The sequence below is a fragment of the Ochotona curzoniae genome, unplaced genomic scaffold (assembly GCF_017591425.1).
Source record: "Ochotona curzoniae isolate NIBS_2020 unplaced genomic scaffold, NIBS_Ocur_1.0 contig_1, whole genome shotgun sequence".
Classification (NCBI taxonomy): Eukaryota; Metazoa; Chordata; class Mammalia; order Lagomorpha; family Ochotonidae; genus Ochotona; species Ochotona curzoniae.
Window position 1 is genome coordinate 32,579,279 of NW_024464918.1, and position 12,189 is coordinate 32,591,467.

The window sequence follows — 12,189 nt, forward strand, 5'->3', positions numbered from 1 at the left end:
AGAAAAAATAATTTATCTGTCCTTAGGAGAGTTTTTAGAAACTCACTGATTATTTTAATGACCCTTGTTTTTGTTTACTAGTTTGGTACATGCTCACTCCTAGTTGTTGCAATCCAGAAAAGAGGAAATGAAGTCCTGTTCCAGAGTCAGATGTCACCAACATCCTGTTCCTCTTAAACACGCAGCCCAGAGAGTCATGTTGCATGTAGCGTTTTGAAATCTTTATTCATTGAACATTTTCCCTTCTCGCTAAATTATCATTAAATATTCTCCTGTGGTATATTTGTAATAGTTGTTGTTATCTGTTCAATTTATTCATCATGAAAATGTATTTACTTATTTGACTCTTGATAGTTATGCTGTTCTAATCTGTCAATAGTAATAGACAATACTGTAACACGCATCTCTTTAGACTTAATTATCTGCTTAGGAGAAATGTCGAGAAATGAAATTCGTAAGTCAAAAAATATAAAAAGATGAAAATTATCTGATGCCTGTTGGCAGGTTACTCTCTGGAAGCTTTAGTGTCAGTCGACTTGTGTTTTAACCTTTAGAGGAGCAAGTTCTTTGCAGATTGTCTTTGCATATAACAAACATGCAGACTTCTCTTTTGAAAATTTCAGAGATTTGATGCTAGATTGGGGAAGGCAAATTTGATGTCTGGAAACAGATGCTAACACACACAGGCAAGGCGATTCCTGGAAAATCTCTCCCTTCCATCCTCTTTGTCCTGCACCAGAAACATAAATTCCTGCTACAAAACCTCTGACCAGCCTCTTGGCAGGGTCCTTGAATCTAAGAAATGAATGGTGCTGGGCATCCATTATCAGAATAGCATTCAGTAACTTGTCTAGGGCAGCATGGTAAGAGGGTTTACACTGAGGATGGACGTGCAGGCCCTGTGTCAAGCACAAGGATCACCATTTGAGAAAGGCACACAGAGAAATGCTTTCCTTCCCTCTATCAGACCGTTAAACACGGAGGGAAACACTGGGAAAAGACCAGGAGGCCCAAGGGGTTCTGCACACTCACAAGACCCTGTTGCTGGCACTTTGTCAAGACCTCCTGTGGCTAAGTGACTGGCTCTTAGGTGGAGAAACAGGTGTTGGAAACATGTTGGGGTAGAATGTAGACATGGCAGATGTGTGAAGTGGGAGCATTTTTAATTTTAATTGCAAAGTGAAAAATGTTTAACTGAAGTCTTCCCTGTGTGACTCTAATTTCCTGAGTGAATCTTTTCAAGGTTACTGATGTGACATTATAAGACATGCTATGTATTGGAGGATGGATATAACCCAGGCTCGGTGCAGATGCCTGTTTTATCCTTAATTGAACAAATGTTGACACAGTAGCCTTGTAGCTAAAGTCATCGTCTTGCATGCACTGGGATCCCATTTGGGCACTGGTTCATATCCCGGATGCTTCACTTCCCATCCAGCTCCCTGCCTGTGGCCTGGGAAAGAGGATGACCCAAAGCCTTGGGACACTCCACTCAGGTGGGAGACTTGGAAAAAGCTTCTGACTCCTGATTTCAGATTAGCTTAGCCCTGGCCATTGTGACCGCTTATGGAGTGACCCAGCGGATGGAAGATCTTTCTTTCTATCTCTCCTTCTCTCTGTATATCTGCCTTTCCAATAAAAATGAGTACATCTTTTTAAAAAATTAAAATATTGAAACAAGCAAGACAAAATGACACAAAACAAGCATACATGTCACATACAAATCTAAATAGTATAGAGATAAAAACAAAATTGCTTCTTGGCCTTTTGGCTAAGATTAAGTGTGCAATAAAAACACAAATAGTATAAGATTATACAAGAAGCATACAGCAAAAAAAATCTAAACAACTGATATACAAAAGGACACAATAAAACAGTAACTCTAAAATTCTGTAGCTCATAGAACAGCATAATATTTTAAGTGCAAGGAAATTGAAAAATCAACAATTTTAATGTTAATAGTGGACATTTATAAATTCAGACATGTTGCCTCAAGATAATACATTTTATGTCAGTCAGTAGTTCAATGAACTAGCAGATGTGCCATCAGGGTTCACAAGTCAAAATGGCGACACAAATGTGAAATCGAGGAAATACAGTACTGGTAGGAGTCTTTGACAAGACAGACCAAAAAGAAGAATATATAAATCTAGAAAGGGGAAAAAAAATCATAGGAAGACACATTGAACTTGATATTCTGAGAGCAAAGAACATACCTTGCATTCTATTATTGAATTTGTCATAAAACTAACCACAGTTATGCTATAATATAACTCACAAAATACAAATGACATGTGAGTATGTACATGTTTTTAAATGCTAAATTCATTTTCAGTTTTTAAAGAAGGATTTATTTACTATTTATTTGCGAGGCAGAGTTACAGAGAGAACGGATGAGCCAGAGAGAGGTGAGCCAGAGAGACATGCTACATCCACTGGTTCACTCCTCAGACGGCTGCACAACCAGGGCTGGGTCTGCCTGAATCCAGCAGCCAGGAGCTTCTTCTGTGGTCTTCCGTGTGGGTGTAGAGGCCCGAGCAGGTGGGCCATCCTCTGCTGCTTTGGAAGAACAGCTGGGAGTCAAACTGACACCCGTATAGGATGTTGGCACTGCAGAAGGCAGCTCTTAAACTGCTAATACTAAGTCGTAACATCGGCTCCCATTCTTATTTTTTAAAGCACAAAAAGTCAGAGAAGATACTATGTGTCGCTCATAAAATTGGAAAAGACGTGACTCAGAAATATCTTTCAAAATTTAAAAGTAATATTTCTTTTAGCTAAAATTCTACTTCTGGGGAAAAAACAACTTTTTGAGGGGAGAGGAGTGTCACTTCTCAGTTTGCCAACATCTGTACTGTTAATCGCCTCCTGACATTAAATTTGAAAACAAAAGTACAAAATTGAATGAGAAAGCCATCTTATATGCCCACGAAGTTCCAGGGGCAACATGGAACGTAACACAGACTTCAAAATAGTTTGAGAAATGATTAAATAACTTTGTGTGAGAAGTGTAGAGGAGTTCTTGAACTATAGTGGCTATTGCTTACAAAAAGCGGGAGGAAGTTATTACAGGATGGTACTAGTTTCTCACTAGTAGCCTTCAGCTTTTGGGGAAAATGGACCTTCTTTTCCAAAGTGAAGCGTAGAATTCCATTGTGCCTAACACAGCCGGACTCTCATGAACAAAGAAAACAAATGCAAGCCGAAGCTCAAAAGGAGTTGTTTTAACATAAAATACGGCGTTCTCATCATGGGGAAGAATGGCTCTTTGATAAACCCTTCCTGGCTATTCCTCCCACAACCACTCACATTTTCTCCTTTTATTTCTAGCAGTCTCACAGGCAAGGTTGAGAACTCTGTTTATGATGTGCTGCTGTCCACAATTAAAGTCAAAACTGTCACATTTGTCATGGCCAGTGTTTGTGCTTTCAGTGAATCCGCACGTCCCGGGCAGTGGTCTGGCTGATGGCTGTGCGTGATCTGCGGCCGTGGCTCTGCCGCAACGTGACACAACGTGACACCATGCCATGGCAGGCGAGCGGAAGGCCATTGGCACAGTGTGATGTGTCTTCTTGCTTTGTGTGCACCCAGTGGCTTTGATGATGTGATCATCAAATAGTCCATTGTTGGGAACAAGAGACCACTTCATTTTGACACGGACAGAAAAGGAGAACTGCTGAAAAGCTGGAAGGAGTTAAGTTTCTCACAATAAAGAAAGTCTGGGAAGCATCAGCCACAGAACAACCCTGTAGAAACACAGTAATCTGGGGGTGTCCCTGCCTTGACTGCAAGAGTTCAGAACTGCACACTGCAGGCCAAAAAAGAAAAAAAATTTTGCGTGCCTGAAGCATAATCACTTATTATTGAGGGAAAGGGCTGTGTTAGCCCCTAGCTGAAGACTCATCTCAAAAGTTTCCGGTTTTTTTTTTTTTTTTTGAGAATTCAATGTGATGATATGATAGGTACCTAGATTTTTAACCTGTTTTTCAAAAAACACTTTTAAAGTCATGGCAAATTCCTGTTTCATTTGCGGTATCAGCAGATGCTTGTTCTTGGTGTTGTCTAGCTTGTGAATTCTGTGCGAATAGTGGAGGCTTTTGCTTTCCCTTGCCAACCTGTGTGTTGTTTCCTTGTAGCCTTGGTAAAGTGACAATCGCTTTGCTACTGACTTCAATAAGACCCCAAGTCAGCCGCGCTTTTCAAAGCCAAACAGAAATCAATTACTACTGCTTCTCTCACTGGCACAGGGAATAGGGACTAAATCGACTCTCCCTTCAGCCCATCGAAGGTAACTTGATGGCTTTGGGGAAGGTTTTTGCCAAGGTCTCTGCTTCTACTCAACCCGTATTCTATGCTTTCTGAACATGTTTCCTTTCTTGCCAATCTAAGAATCCTGTCCAGCTTAGGCTTACAAGACAGAGCTCTTTTGTTTAATAGCTTTTTAAAGCTCCCTTCAATTCTGCAAGATAGTAAAGATAGCATTCAGTTATGGAGAAGAGAATGAGAAGAAGTAAGCGCATACAACATGCATGTAACATTTAATGCCATCTTGTTTGACCGTGACGCGTGTGTGTAAGTACTGCTGTGCTATCCGTTTAGCTGTGGGTACCCGTGCTTCCCTTCAACGTCCAAGTAGTCCAACAGCTGTTAGGAAAGAGGACCAAACCATGCCATAATGTAGATGTGAAACAAGGCGGCGTCGTTACTTAAAGAAAGGTATGCTTGTTTGTGACTCAGGGAGCTGGGGAGAAGCTAGACCGAGAACAGTGGCTCTCCAGCTCTGTAGCAAAGGGAAGTAAACCAGGAGTTTAGGAGATAGATGCCACGTGATTTGAAAGCTGACACAGTTGAAGCAGAAGCTACAAAGCAGGCGATGGGCGGAGGGGGGGGGGACATGCCCACAGTGAGGTCCCCCAAAGGACACTAAAATGGTGGAGAGAACTGCTCATCCCCCAGAAGGAAGCTGGGAAAAGTAACCCCCAAACCCGGGATGGCTACGAACATCCAGGACCCCAGCAAAAAGACATGTCAAGAAAGCAGTGTGGATGGTGGTTCGTCTGGCAAAACAATCATCAGGATGAAAATTCACCGTGAAAACTGTGCAGGTCTCCCCAGGGGTACCAGATGCTAAGGAAAATCAGGTTCTGGAGTGTCACATCCACAACCCAGGTCACATGGGAGCATCAGAAACAGCTATCAGGGAACTCACAGCAAAAATTAAAAAATAAAACCCGTGAGGAGGTAATAGACCCTGACCAGAAGCCAAACACAAGGGTTTCATCTCTAAGAAGCCCAGAAAACAACACAGTGTGAAAGAGGAAATGACACAGCCGTGCTTATATCAAACAAAAGGATCAAAGACGGTGTGGAATCTCTTCAGAATGACTCTCCAAGACGTGAAGCTTCGCTTTGTGCCCTGCATTCAAACATAACTCTTCTTTAAAAGGTGTTTCCATAATTCTAATGCTTAAGAATTGAGCTTCTGGGCCCAGCACAGTAGCCTAGTGGCTAAAGTCCTCTCCTAGCACACACTGGGGTTCCATACGGGTGCCCGTTCATGTCCCAGAGGCCCTGCTTCCCATCCAGCTCCCTGCTTGTGGCTTGGGAAAGCAGTCGAGGATGACCCAAAGCCTTGGGACTCTGCACCAGCGTGGAAGATTCAGAAGAGTTTCCAAGCTCCTGGGTTCGGATCAGCCACTAGGCTACTGCATCAGGCCCATTCTCTCTCTCTCTGCCTTTGACTCTTAAAAATTCTGATACGGGGGCCCGGCACGGTGGCGCAAGTGGTTAAAAGTCCTCGCCTTGCACGCCCGGGATCCCATATGGGTGCCGGTTCTAATCCCGGCAGCCCCGCTTCCCTTCCAGCTCCCTGCCTGTGGCCTGGGAAAGCAGTCGAGGACGGCCCAAATTCCTTGGGACCCTGCACCCACAAGGGAGACCTGGAAGAGCTCCTGGCTTCGGATCGGCATAGTATCGGCCCGTTGCGCTCACTTGGGGAGTGAATCATCGGACGGAAGATCTTCCTCTCTGTATATCCGCCTTTCCAATGAAAAAATAATAAAAATAAATCTTTAAAAAAAAAATTCTGATACGGATATTTGCATATTATTAAAAAGAAGAAATTTCAAAAAACATGTTTCTCTCTTTAATCAGGTGTACACACGAAGGTAAGTTTTCCGCTTTTTCAGTATGTCTTTTAAAGTGTACAACAATCCGGTTTTTAAAGTTTGAGTAGCCAGCCGCAATAAATGCTGCAAGCCCAGGAGATAAATAATTTTAAAGCTCTGAGCGCCCTCTACTGGCCTAAAGATAAAATTTCCACCAACAAAAAACTTCAACACAAATTGCGTTTTCACATTCCTTTAGGTGGCTTGTCCATGGACATGAAAAAATCGGGACACAGAGAGTGGTGCTGTGGGGGCTGTCCTGCCCTTTCTGCCACTTTCCTTAGTGGGGAATTATATCTCCCCCTGTGAATGTTCACAAAAATGACACAAGAATGTATGCAAACCCGCAGGTTCAACGTATATAGCCACATAAATGTAATAGACATAAGATTTATATAGTATTGGGTGAGGTCACCAATATGATTTGGCTCGCTCTGTCATTTTGTGCTTGGGAAAAATATAGCAAACGCAGCTAAGATGAAAAGAGCATGTGCATTTAGCATCAAGTAACATTTTTCTGTTCCCAAACTCATTTAGTTTGATAATGTACCGTGTGCATATTAATACATGAGTTTAACTTGTAATGTTCTTGTAAAACGTGAATCGTTGATAAGCCCTCATGATCTCCTTCGGTTAAAATCACACATTTATGGGACATGCAGACCCTTGAACTGCAGCTGCAAATAAAGCAAGGATGTGTTCACAAGAGGTCAACAGCATTTCATTCCAGGAAAATCTAGAGTGGGGTCCACAGTCACAGTTGGCAGGGAGTGCTGTTGTGGCCAGCAGTGTCTCCTTGTCAGTCATTTGCCCAGGGATGAGAAGGGCAGACTTTGGGTTCAGAGCCCTGGGACCTAAGAAACTTGCTCAGGTTCTTTGTGCCTCAGGCACCTGTGCCAGCGAGCAGGGATGATGAGAAACCTGCTGGAGAGAACTGCGACAGGGAGGCGTCGGGACAATGTGTGCATCTGTGCCTAGCAAATGGGACTTGGGCAATGAAAAGTGCACGCTGTGATAAATTGGTGAAATCGGGGCTCTTGACAAAGTGTTCGTTCATAAAAATCTTTCTTAATAGTTAAAATCAGGACAGAAACATGAATACCGAGAAGCAGGGCTTATCAGAGGCAGACACCTGCTCCTGCAGCCGTTACTGGAAGGAAAGTAAAGTGGGGTGGATGAAACCCTGAAGGCCTTGTGCTGACAGGCTGAGGGTTGGAACCTCCTGGGCTTCCGTTAACATACTGTAACCATCCTCGGCCTGAAGGTCAGAGGGGCATTTCCTCGGGCTTCCAGCAGAGGGCAGAAGCGACCATGTTGAAATATCCCGCTTGAAAAGGGCCTGCCCTCTGCAGAGCCTGAGCACTTAGGTTTGCCCCAATGGGGGTCCCTGCCAGCTCCTCTTCACAGCACGGGGAGAGCGAAACAGGACAGAGAATTCTAGATATCGAGTCTGAAAGGAGAGACAAAATTGAGAAGCTGTTAGCCTAAGAAGGAAAGAGTGGAAACAGAACTGAAAGAGGGGTCATTGCTATGACGATGAAGAAATAAAAAGAGATTATGTGGAGCTCCAGTGAACAGACAATAATTTTATGTCAAGAAAGTCCAGTAATTAGAGTTATCCTGCTGGTAGGAACAGGACAATCATTTACAGAAACATTTAAGTTGCTCCAAAGGTTAAACATCAAGTTATCCTATCATCCAGAAATGTATTCCTGGTAGTTGGTACACGGGAGAAATACAACACGCAATTCACCACAGCCAAAAACAGGAACAACTCAACTGTCCATCAACTGATGAAGGGATCAACAAAACATCCTTAAATATGCAATGATTTTTTTTCCTCCCCGGAGTTAGAAACAGCATTGATACTACCAAAAGGATACATTTTGAAAACACATAGAAGCCAGTCATATGGAGTCCATATTATAGGATTCCCTTCCTAAACCACAGGGCAATCTACAGGGACAAAAAGACGACTGATTGTTGCCCAGCACTGGGGATGGGGTTGGCTCAGGGATATGAGCAGGTGTTCGTTACAGGTTTCAAGGTTTTGTTTTAGAGGAAAGACAAAATACGTTTTTTAATTTGCTGATGAACATACAATTCTTTGACTGCTAAAGCCACTGAATTGTGCGCTTTTTAAGTAGAATGATTCTTTTCTTTGAAAGGCATAGTATCAGAGAGAGGGGGGAAAGAGATCCTCCACTGACTGGTCTGTTCCTTCAAACAGCCACAGTGGCCAGAGTTAAGCCAAACAAACCAGGAGCCAGGAGCTGCATCCGGGTCTCCTAAGTGGATGCAGGGGCCCAAGTACTTGAACTTGTGCGTGTATGGGATGTGGACACGGCAGGCAGAAGCCCCATTGACTGTGAATTGGACGTTTAAATGAATGGACGGATTGTGTGGTAGGTATGTCAGCTATGTATCTTACAGCTGGCTTTTCAAGAAACAAGCTGGTTGAAGGAAGCAATTGCTTCAAGCACTAACAGTTTAAAAGGCCCTGTTTTTTCAGGAGTGCTGGTGCCTTATCCTGAGGTTCAGGTGAGACCACACCATTGAATTCAGAGTATTGTGCCCAGTGACCTCGGGCCCGCCCTGTCACAGCTGGCTCACTGCTCAGTCTGAAGCCCTAGTTCGCAAAGCAAGCACACATGAGTTGAAATTTTGAGTCTCAAAGCTTTTCTTTTTTCCTCAAATTTTCTTTTCTACTTACAAAATTAAATTCACGTTGCTGAGTGTTTTGTAGAATCTGCATTTGATGATCGTCATTATATGGTGGAGCTGAAGTTTTGGTGTGATGATCTTCGTAAAGGTAAGATGTTGTAAAATTTGTGATTTTGGTTGCTTTGACTTTCAAAACTGCTAGCCCAGGGCTTACTGTGATCCAAGGTATTGTATCAGATCCTGTAAACATATTCATAGGGATGGCTCTAATATCAAAAAATGAGAGAAGGGAGTTTAGGAGGCTAAAACATACACAAAAAAACAGGGGCTGCCTTAATCTTTGTAAAAGAAAAAAGTTCCCCATTTTGCACTAGCAGGACTTAACTCTGATCATTATAACCTCTGGTAGTGGAACCTGTGTTGAACCGTGGGTCTAGCAGAAGTCTCAGGACCTGCCAACATCTTTCCAGATTTGAAAAGTGAAACAGGGGTGTTTAATATTTGTTATCATCTGACATCTTTTGCTGCCTAACTTGTTTTTCTAGCCACAGAAAGCAGCGGCGGTGCTTAAATGTGTGAGAAGGATGTGTGTTCCTTCCCAAAGGAACTGTGTGTGAAGCCTGTCAATCCACACATCCTATTTATTTTGGATGTGTGAACCTTCTGGAAGAGTCCACCACTTTCTTCCACTGTTCATTCTGATAAGAGGTCCCAGTTGTGCATATGGCTTTTTTCCCACGTTGTGTCCAGGTAGAAAGCTCTGACATTCATTAATGAGCAAGGGCAGTTTCAGTCCTAATCCTTACTTTGCATGTGTAGCTTTTTTCAACAGGAAGCACCCTGTCTTCACGAAATGCTACAATTAGAACTTATCTTTGCCTTCCTGACGCCAGTCAGGGGCTCCAATCTCGCAAACTCCATAGACTACATCCTTCCCATGAATATTTTCCGGAGCAGAAGACGTTGTATTTTATTCCTGCATATGTTGTTGAACATCATTGCCTGCTGCAGTGCCTTTTTATTTCCCTTTGCCTCAATTTCTGAAAAGATAGATCCTAGCTTGGTTGGTAGCTTTTGATTTGTGTTCAGTTTGTACGAATTCCTGGTCTTGCCTCTCAGATTTTGTGTAAAGAATTGGAGTTGGAAACATATACTGGAACAGAACAAAGGACTTTGGACATCCTATTGAACCAGTAAATCAACAGTCTTGGGCAGTTAATTGAAAAATATTTGGTAGTATCCACCAACTTTATTTCATGCAGAAATGAAGTGGTAGCAGCTGGGAGAGGCCATAGGCATACACTGGTTTCATCTTTTCTCATATTAGTAAGTCAGTAAATGTTGCATAAAATCAGATGTTCACATAAAATAGTTAAAGATAACCATTAGGACAAAAACATGAACTTCCCAAGTTTCCAGACACTATAACTATACACATAAATGAAGCATTATAAATGAACCAGTGAAAAATTATAAAAAGAAAAATAATCAATATAACCAAAACATGATATATAATATTCCAGAAATAAAGCATGATATGAAATATAGCAGAAAAGTAAACATACAGGTCATATAAATAAAGATTAAGTAAATTACCTCCCCATAAAGAAAACCTCAAATTGAATTACAAAACAAAATCGAATTGTGTTTTCAGATTCAGGAAGCACAGCTAAGGTGAAATAACTCATCAAGGTCTGACACGAGAAGATGCGTGGAAGTCTGTCCGGTGGGGAGCGTGACGAAGGCCACTGCCCACCCGGGGATGTCATCACTGAGAAGACGAGGAGGCATGCTGTGTCGGCATGCCTGCAGCAAAAATCATAGAAAATAGCCAAGAGACGGGGACACAGCAGGAGTAAGAGATTCTGCGCTTACATCTCGGTTTCTGACGTATCAAGTGACTGAAAAAAACAAAACTTTGTAAATGGAACACATCAAGAATATAAGTTATCCTTAGTAGGCCTAATTGCTTTTCATGGAGTTAAATTCTGTGACTGCTCATTCTTTTAATAATACCATAAAATACTGGAACTAATTGATCATATTTTAAGCCACAAATAAAATCTTTGGCCACTTAAGAAATTGCAAGATAGAAATGCATATGTATAGATATTTTAAGAAGTAAATAAAAGCAAATAAATTCATGGGCTACTGGACACAAACAAGTGCAGTAAGGTGTCAGGTTACAAGATTAATATGATGATGTAGCTGGCTTTACTTTTATACAAGCAACAATAGATAAGAAAATATAACAGAAAAAAAAAAGACTGTCCTAACAATGGTAAGAAAAAGATGAAGAATTTATTAAATATACATGTATATGTATTTTTAACAGGAATTTTTTGTGAAGTTTTTTTATTAGAAAGTAAGATATACAGAGAGGAGGCGAGACAGAGAGGAAGATCTTCCATCCAATAATTCACTCCCTAAGCAGCCGCAATGGCTAGAGCTGTGCCAGTCTGAAGCCAGGAGCCCGGAGCTTCTTCCGGGTCTCCCACGTGGGTGCAGGGTCCCAATGCGTTGGGCCATCCTTGACTGCTTTCCCAGGCCACAAGGAAGCTGGATGGGAAGTGGGGTTACCAGGATTAGAACTGGCGCCCGTATGGAATCCTGGCATGTTCAAGGTTAGGACTTTAGCCGCTAGGCTACCATGCCTGGCCCACATGTATATATTTTAAAGAATCATTTATGTATTTAAAAAACAAAGTGCTGGAAAGGCAAGGTATAGATCTTACATCCCATGGTTCGCCCCCCCAAATGCTCTCAACGGCCAAGGGTATGACAGGCCAAAACCGGTAGCCTGGATCTCCCTCCAGGTGTCTCACGGGGTGACAGAACGTCAAATATCTGGTCCGTCCTGAGCTGCCTTGCAGGTACACTAGCAGGACACAGGATCCAAAGTGCAGAGGGACTGGAACCTGAACTAATTACTCCCCTTCGGGAGAGGGGTGTCCCACACTGCACCACGGTGCCCATCCTCCAAAATATATTTAAGATCTGGGTTTTATAAAATTTAAATGCTAGGACCCGGGTAGTGGCTCATGGGTGCTAGTCCTTGCAAGCACCAAGATCCCATATAGGCACCAGCTCATATTCCAGCTGCTTCACTTCCCATCCAGCTCCCTGTCCATGGCCTTGGGAAGCAGTAGAGAGAATCGTCCAATTTGGGCAATAGATCTTATGGCTATCCTACTTTCACAGCTACTAAGAGGTTTCCTTTTTTGCAATTTGAATTATAATGTGATCATTTCAGTGCCTATCCATTGCCGCCACATGAGGCATTGTTACCAATCTCAACTTCCTTGAAAAACGATCTTATCTCTCTAAAATGTGTATCTATAAAAAATTGACTAAGACT